This window comes from Berghia stephanieae, chromosome 8 (genome assembly GCF_034508935.2).
Source record: "Berghia stephanieae isolate SIO BIC M18660-M18661 chromosome 8, UCSD_Bste_1.3, whole genome shotgun sequence".
Taxonomy (NCBI): domain Eukaryota; kingdom Metazoa; phylum Mollusca; class Gastropoda; order Nudibranchia; family Aeolidiidae; genus Berghia; species Berghia stephanieae.
In genome coordinates, this window is record NC_088367.1 from 42,145,993 (window position 1) to 42,153,492 (window position 7,500).

The window sequence follows — 7,500 nt, forward strand, 5'->3', positions numbered from 1 at the left end:
GGATGAGGTGCCGAAAGAATAATGTTTACAAATCATTATTATTATTATTAAAAGGAGAGAAGGCGAAGTAGAACATTGAGAGAAAAGAGGATAATAATGCCATGTAAAAGAGATAGGAGAACAGGATGGAAGATAAGGAAGAGGAAGAATAGAAGGAGAAGGACAACGACGGCCATGACGAAGACGATACCCAGGTGGGAAAAGGTAGGAGGAGGGAGGGAGAAAGAAAGAAAGAAAGAAATAGAGAAAAAAAAGAGAGAGAGAGAGAGAGAGAGAGAGAGAGAGAGAGAGAGAGAGAGAGAGAGAGAGAGAGAATACATTGTCTCAATATGATGGCAATTTCATGCGTAGCATGTAGTATGTATATTATTATTATTCCTATTATCACCGTGCATTCCCACGATTTCGGTCAACCACTTAATTTCCGTAGTAGAGATAAGGGCCGTTTACAGCCGTATAGTATAGTCTTAACAGCACGGTTAATAGTACTCGTAGATTAAGGTAAGAAGTAAGAAGGCAATGAAACCCACGTCAAACTGGTCCGTTTTACGATCAGGTCAGAGGTTATGACAGATAACGGTGTGTAAAATCCACAAAGTCAATTTGATAATAAATAGAGATACCGTCCTTTATCGATATAATAATTGAATCATCATGGTTTATTATCAATATATAATATTTCATAATGTGTGACGTCAACGATCTAATGACATTTTTTATCTCTGCCGCATTTTTAAATGTCATAAGAGCTAAAAATAGTATTCAGATCGAGAGAGAAAAACAAAACAAAAACAAAACTATTTTGAATCGACGGTCATAATATAACTATAAAAGTAAATTGTCTTTAGTGCAACATAACATAATAAACTTTTTTTTTAAAAGAAAAGAAAAAAAGTGAGGTCACTTAAGAATCTGAATAAAAAGTCTTACAATGCTGGGACACGTTCTTTAAGAAGAAACATAGGGCAAGGCAGGTAAGACAAACAGGCAGACGGACGGACGGACAGACAAAAAAAAAATCAATAAAAAAGTAGATGTGTAAAGAACGGAATATATTGAGTGAGGATGAGGTATGAAAACAAAAATAGAGAAAGGAAAAACAATTCAATTACAATAATGGCCGGCCTTGAATGAATTTCAACAAGTAGCTGTATTGTGTATAAACTATTAATAGTCACGCCACTGCGTTATAAGCAACAGACAAAAATAGATCGATACCCATATCACGATTCTACGGTGACACATTTTAAAAAAAATGAGAGTGGAGGTCGTGAGCTTCCGCAACCGATAAGTATGTGAAATCCTGATGAAGTGAACAAGTAAGTATCGCGGCATGACTTAATTATAATATATTATAATGTGATGTGTCGCGCAAGACGAAGAATAAATTAATGAGTATGGAGTAAGACGGTAAGAAAGGGGGTGGGGGGGGGGGGGGGGGGGCGAGGGAGTGAGTGAGCGAGAGACAGAGAAAGATATATGAGATAGAGAAGAGAAGAGAAGAGAGAGAGAGAAGAGAGAGAGAGAGAAAAAAGAGAGAGAGAAGAAAAGAGAGAAAAGAGAGAGAGAGAGAGAGAGAGAGAGAGAGAGAGAGAGAGTCCGTTTCCTGATTTGCCAAGGCTTTATGTCGCAAGACACACTTCTTGGTTTTTAAATCTCGAAAACTAAAAATGGTAAAAAACAATGAAACAAAGAAAGACGGAATCATTAAGAAGGCTTACTAAGGTGTATATTATATATATATATATATATATATATATATATATATATATATATATATATATATATATATAATATATATATAATATATATATATATATATATATATATAATTATATATAGGGATGCGTCTTGTTTGTCGTCTTACATCATCATATACATCATATTATATATAAACAAAATACGATGTATATATATCATGACGTAAAACTACAAACAAGACACAAAGATCAACAGTCACGAAGGGAAACAAGAAATGAATGATCGAGTGAACAAATAAGCAAGAAAGCAAGCACGTAGGCAAATAAGTAAGTAAAGTAAGTACGTATGTAAAAATAAGTCAGTAAATAACTGAGTAAGTAATTTAGGACCAGTCCGATGGACAACCAAAGATCGCTATCTTAACGATTCGACACAAAACTATATCAATCGTATTATCTTTTTTTTTACAAAACACAAAAAACGAGCCCACCCCCCCCCCCCCCCCCCCCCCGGAAAAAAAACAAACAAAACAAAAACAACAAGTAATGTTTGATTTTCGTCACATACTCTGACTGAATAATGATAAATAATCAACAAGGCAAGGATAGCTTCTCAAATTATCGAAAAGGTGGAGAAAGTATCATCTTTTACGTCACTTTGAGATGCTATTTCTAATATTCCTTTGGTAACATTTTCTAAAATTTTGCCTCATTAGCCACTACTCAGAGCAGAACTCTGATGGGAGTAAAGTAAGATCATTTCCAAAATTTCGTACAGTATTTATTTGACCCCGAACGTTACAACAGCAAGCTCCTTGTCAAAGCCTCCGACCTGACTAGTCTGATCGTGATAACAATTTTCCAGGAAAAGACAGCCTTTTTTTTTTTTGAGGTGTCACACTTCATTGAAAACTTCAGAAAATTTTTATTTCTGTTTATCTCTATATCATTTCATTTCCTTTTTTTTTTAGGTTCAAATCGTAACATGCCCGTTAAATTGTTTCCAGGTGATAAGAATTAGATTTTTAAAAATAAATGTTTGAAATCGACAAGTCTGAACACAGAAGGGGGAAAAAGTGCTTACATGAGTGAATATTTATATAATTTTTTTCAAAGCAATAGGCAAGTCATAGCTTTATAAAGGTGATTATAAAGACATTTTTAAATTTATCTCTTTTAAAAAAATTAATTTTTCGTTTATTTCACACATTATTCGTCTTTGTTATATTTTTCATCTTCCAATTAAAAAAAAATTAATTAAAAAATCATAATTTGTTCTTTCTTCTTTTCTAATTTATGTGAGAGGGGGGAGGGTAGGAGGTAATATTCGTGTCAGAAAAGTTATATGGACGTATAATAAAAGTTATTAAACAGCGTTTATTGGCGTTGGTTGGCTCTATCGAGAGAACATAATATGCCGCAAGACATGTCTTCCTTCTGTTTTATTAATTAAAATAGAAATCAACAGAAATAACGTTGGAAGTTGAGTGGAAAGGGTGTGAGAGTACACCTTCCCCCCCCCCCCCCCCCCCCCACCCCCACACACACACACATATATAAATGCACACAAATCATTATGGCGATTAATCACCTATTTATGTAACTGACCAACCACTCACCAAACACTGATATATATACGAGATGAAGTGTAAATAAATAATTACAAAATAATAACCCCCCCCCCCCTCCCACCCACCCATCCTTTTCTCCTTCTCCTTTCTTCGTTATCCTCCTTCATCCCCTTCTAATATAAGACACCAGCGCAGCAGTTCGAAATGGCCACCTTCCGATAGATCAATCAGTGCCTACACTAAAATAAAGAGAAAAAATAATAATTTCCCCGATTCGAAAAAGACAGGACTAGCTCAAAACCCTGACTCTAAAGAGATCTATGAATTCTTACACTACATTTGATCTTGATCAATCTAGCCTTAAAGCATGTAATTGACATGTAAATGTTAAAATAAGATAGATTCCTTTTTTTTTTTCTAAAGGAGTAAAGACTGAAACTAATGGAGGAGAAATGGAGGACGGACAAATTGACAGAAGGTCAGTGCAGACACTAATTCCCAACACACATCGGCGAAAAGGGGAAAGGCCAGAACTGGAAATCAAAGATCTATGAACTCTTACACTACATTCGATCCTGATCAAGCCTTATGGCGAAAGATTGACATGCAAATGTTAAAATAAGAAAGATTCCTTTTTTTTCTTCTAAAGGAGTAAACACTGAAACTAATGGAGGAGAAATAGAGGACGGACTAATTGATAGAAGGTCAGTGCAGACACTAATTCCCAACACACGTCGGCGAGAGGGGGAAGGCCAGAACTGGAAATCAATATTGGCACCAATACCAATACATTATATATACCACTTCATTCCCCGCCCGCCGTTATTTACACGGGCACCACGACAATAATGCCAATGCAGCAGTAAAATCCAGACTTTGGGCAAGTTGAACCAGCCATGAAAAGATTGAGGATGATGATGGTGATGATGATGAGGATGATGATGGAAGAAATCTTGGAGAGAATTGTAGTTTTAGAGCTAATCTAATGACTGGTAGAATATGGAGGGGGGAGGGGGGTTCGATAGTTTAAATTGGCAAAGTACTTGGGTCACAACCAGAGGGGCAATTTTTGACAAGCTTTTCCCGAGCCCTCTGTCCACACATACATTATTACTATTACTATTGGGTAGCTGCGTCGTTAGAGCTAGCGGAAGTAAACCAATGGGTAACAGGCAATTGTAAGTGTTTCACAACGTCGATCATCGATCATAATAAGAAGAAATGTAAGAAATAAATAAAATATATAAAGAGGAAATCAGAGAAAAATCTTTTTAAAAAAGAAGTAAAAACCCATTAAAACCACCTCCTAAACACAAGTACAAACATGCGCGCGCGCACACATACACACACACTTACACACACAATGATTTTCTGAGTATTTGACTTCAGAACTTCCAGAACGATAAGAAACTGGCTCTCTTGACAAATATTCAGTGATTAAATATGATCAAACCCCAATCGGGATAATCTACCTATCTATTGCTTTATTTAACATTTCTCTTTCCAAGACGGCACGGACGCACACAAAAAAAAACAAAAAACAAAACAAACAAAAACAAACAACGACACATGCCGTCGCCACCAACAAAGCACGCGTGAATCGATATCGGCTCCAAATCAACAAGAAAACTCCATACATTTTTGTTTGTTTGTTTTGTTATATAATTTAAAAAAAAAAAAAGAATATCCGTTTTTTTTTCTTCCGGAGAACCTGATTAGCTTCCCAGTCTGCCAAAGACAAAGAGAAGAAAAGACAAGAGAGATAGATGACCTAACAAAGGCTGCTGATGGCCAACCCAGCCTTCTATTGGTATGAGTCACCATTGTCTGCAGATTTGTGGCATCATCGCCTCTCCATCATCAATGGCTGCCGCCTCCTTGACTGGATCATAAAAAAAAAAAAAGAGGAGACGGCAATGTGATCGAGTTATGATAATTTGACAACGGTGACTTTTAATAAATAAATTAAATTTAAAAAAAAAAAAGATTTGCAGCACAAAGGGGATCGCGATAGCTCAGTTGGTAGAGCGCTCGCCTCACACTCCAGGGATCTGGATCGATCCCGGCTAAAGTCGATCTATTTTTCTGACCCCCACCCCCTCTCATCCCATCCTGCCCAGCAAATATTGAGTAACTGGGTTTATCAGACTTTTCTGAAAGTATTTTGCGACTGACTGGCGTCCCATCTAAAGAGTAGCAAGCAATTGCTATTGTCCGTTGAACGCTATAGAATCCGGAATAAACTCCATGAGTCGGATGGATTTGTTAAATATTATTTTTAAAATTTTAATTCAATTAAATTCAATTTGTTTGTTTTTTGTTGTTTTTGTTGTTTTTTTTTGGCGGGTGTGTGTGTGTGTGGGGGGGGGGGGGGGGGGGGGGGGGGGGGGGGGGGAGGACACAAAATATTGCAGGTCGCCTCGATGGACAAAAAACCTAATTTAAATATCAAATACAGCAGGAGGTAGATACGGTACAGGGTGGCGTGACCATGTCACAAGCTTGTTTAAATCGATATTTTGTTTGGTTTCCTGTGACGATATCACGTTTCGTTCCGACTTGTCCGTAATGACAAGTTTCAGGATATTATTCTTCTTTTGAAAAATGTTTAATCGTTTGTTTCTTTGTTTTTTTTTCATGTTTCTTTTATTTTCATTTGTTTATTCTAATTCCTTCTTATATCTAAGAACATTCGCCACGCCACCATTCATTGTAGAAACCCAATAATAAAATAGTTTTAAATATTCCAGTCTTGTGGACCGATCTCCTCTTAGACTTAAATTCACACTAGAGAGAGAGAGAGAGAGAGAGAGAGAGAGAGAGAGAGAGAGAGAGAGAGAGAGAGAGAGAGAGAGAGAGAGAGAGAGAGAGAGAGAGAGAGAGAGAGAGAGATAGAAGAAGAAGAAGAAGAAGAAGAAGAAGAAGAAGAAGAAGAAGAAGAAGAAGAAGAAGAAGAAGAAGAAGAAGAAGAAGAAGAAGAAGAAGAAGAAGAAGAAGAAGAAGAAGAAGAAGGAGAGAGGAGAGGAGAGAGAGAGAGAGAGAGAGAGAGAGAGAGAGAGAGAGAGAGAGAGTGTGTGTGTGTGTTTTGGCCTTTTGCAATTTATCTAGGATCTGATATATATCTGGTCTGTGCACTGCTCATAGCAGTGGAATGAAGTACGCTCACATATCGCGGGTCTAGAGGCATATTATTGTAACTGCAAACTTCCTGTTTTGAGAAAATTAACTTTGAATGTTTAGCTATTCTTGTAAAATCAGAGATGAAAGGGTGGCAATAGATTGCCCATCAAATTGATAAATGAGAGGACTAAAAATGATTTAAAACCATGACTAACATGATTATGCAACAAGTATAGCTTTTATCATGATTATAATCACTTACAATAATTTGCCTCTCAACATGTCATAGTGGGATGTTATGAACCTACCACTTACAATAATTTGTCATTACCCAACTAAGTGTCACACAACATCAAACAAGCCAAAAAAATGATAACAAGTAAGTTCAATTATAATTTATAATAAATTTATTCAGTTCTGGATAAAAAAAAAATAATGTCAGATTATTTCAATGAAATGTACATTGAAGGTAAGACTGGCAAACCATGTAAGTCGCTTTCAACTCAGAGGCCTAACCCTTTCGCGGCTAGGCTGTATTTACGTCAAACACCATTCGATCCTCTACAGTTTTCATCTAGGGATTGGTCCCTGTGATAAGCTTCGAGTGATCGAGCGCGCATCACAGGGACTAATCTCTGGATGAAAACTGCAAAAGTCGGTTATAAATCGACAAAAATAAGTTGAATGTCGGTTCGGTCGAAAGCTTACCTAGCCGTGAAACAGTTAAAACTTTTGACATTTAAAAGAATCTTATTAAAATTAGCATTGAGTACTATTAAAACAATAACAAAAAACGTGTCAAAAAGACTAAGGTGAAGGTAATTGGAAAGGGTGCAATGCATGGAAGTCTTTTTCTGAGGTCCCGAGTCTGATTACTTCGGTGGACATAATATTATGAACATTTGTATTTACTATTCGCAAAGATGAGTTATGATGTAGTAAAATATATCTACAAAATAAGAAATGCAAGCAATTCTGAAATATGTATTAATAATTAGAATATTAATGAGGACACTTTAGAGCGCATTCTCCCAACAATATGGGCTCTTTGCGCTTAACACGGCATGAACATAAACGCAACCAGGGAAAAAAACATTTTGTACATATTA

The 7,500-nt window shown here is 36.4% G+C and overlaps 2 protein-coding genes across 2 annotated transcripts in view; both read right to left on the bottom strand.

The window, feature by feature from the left end:
* LOC144978708 (serine/threonine-protein kinase 38-like) overlaps nt 1-7,500 on the bottom strand; it is an 86,036-nt gene that overhangs the window by 38,355 nt on the left and 40,181 nt on the right. The gene's annotated exons all lie outside the window — the stretch shown is intronic.
* LOC144978707 (uncharacterized) overlaps nt 7,031-7,500 on the bottom strand; it is a 2,639-nt gene continuing 2,169 nt past the window's right edge. Inside the window, exon 3 of the mRNA XM_078925127.1 lies at nt 7,031-7,500. This exon is cut by the window's right edge and continues 101 nt beyond it. The gene's annotated coding sequence lies outside the window, so the exon portion shown is untranslated.